Below are 1,658 nucleotides of genomic sequence, written 5' to 3' on the forward strand. Positions count from 1 at the left end.
GTTGTTGCCTTCGGTGTTTTATTATTATTATTATTATTGTTGTTTTTATTGTTATTATCGTTTTGTGTCGTGATGTCTACTCTACTCAGTTCACTCTTCTTCTTACCTGCTGCAGCAATAATAAAACAAACACACAAAAAGGCGAAATCAGAAAAAAGATAAAATACAATAAAATAAAAAAGAAAAGCCAAAAAGAAAAAAAAGTGGAAGAAATGTCGCTGAAATGAAGAAGACCAAGAAAAGAATTATTTTGCATACGGTTTGAGAAGATATAGTGGAAACCTAAAAGAAGAAAATGAAAAGAAAAAAACAAAAAAGGTTTTTATTTCTGCAACATCGCCGTTTGTAGGGGCTATCAGAGTTCGCTCCGTCTCCCCAATAATTAAATTAAAAAGGGAGGAAAACAAACAAACAAACAATAAAAAAAAGATTCTTCCTTTTTCTTTTATCCGCTGCTATCAGTGTTTATTATTTCAAAAAGAAGAAAAAAGAAAAAAAACAAAATGTCGCAACAAACGTTATGTGTGTCTTTGCTTTCTCATTTTTTTTCTTTTCCCGTTATGGTACGCGTGCGTCTGTTATTATTGTTATTATTTAAATTCTCCTCTTTCTTTTTTCTTTTTTGATGTATTCGCTCTTTGGCTTGCTTTTTTTTTGTGGTTGCTTTGGTTTGTTTCGTGTTGAACTTCTGCATTTTCATGCGAAATTCTTCCTTCTTCCTTCTTCCGCTTCCCTTTCTTTTTAGTACTATTATTATTATTATTGTTGTTGTTGTTTTTATTACTTTCCCCTTTTTTTTCTTGCAGAATTTTTTTCTTCCTTTTAAATTTTATTCCTGTGTACCTCTTTTTTTTTTTTCGTCCCTACGCTCGTTGACAAATACTTTTCCTCTTCCCTTTTCCTTTTTTAACAAAAAATATTATTATTTGCACAGGCATATATAGATAAATATATAAATATAAAACAAAGAAACATTTATATATTTATATTTGTTTGTTTGTTTTCTCGCTAGTGTGTGAAGGGTGGTGGTGTTTGTGTTAATGGCGGTATATTATAATAATAATGATGGTGCAATAAAAGATGGGAATATATGTTTGTGAGTGTGGGGAAATTTAAAAGCGGCGCCGCTCACACTTGTAGGAGATATAAAATATAATATGAAATAGAAAAATAAAAATTAAATTTAAAAAAATTTCAAAAAAAATACACAAATGAAATAATAAAATGAATATATACACACACAAAAAAAAAGTGTCCCACCACCTCCCACTTTCTTATATATATATATACCAACACGAACACACAAGCATCAGAAAGCAGCGTAGCGCATCGTTCTTCATGCCGGTGGGTATTATTTAATCCTTGTTTTTTTTTAGTTTTTGGTGGGTACAAAAGTTTGTACAAAAAAAACAAAAAGAAACGAAAAGAGAAAAGTACACTTCCTCTTTATTTCCCTTCAAAATGAATTAAAAAGGAAGGAAAAATAAATATAAGAGGAGAACATAAAAGCAACAACAACAACAAAGAGAAGGAAAATACAAGGAAACCCCCGCCCCACATACACAAAAAAAAAGGAAAAGAAACAGCAATGTAGAATGTTGTGCTCAAAGTGTCTGCAGCATTATCACTGGCATGAGCATATTATTATTATTATTATT

Source organism: Trypanosoma equiperdum (assembly GCF_001457755.1).
Source record: "Trypanosoma equiperdum strain OVI genome assembly, contig: ctg_1655, whole genome shotgun sequence".
NCBI classification, from domain to species: domain Eukaryota; phylum Euglenozoa; class Kinetoplastea; order Trypanosomatida; family Trypanosomatidae; genus Trypanosoma; species Trypanosoma equiperdum.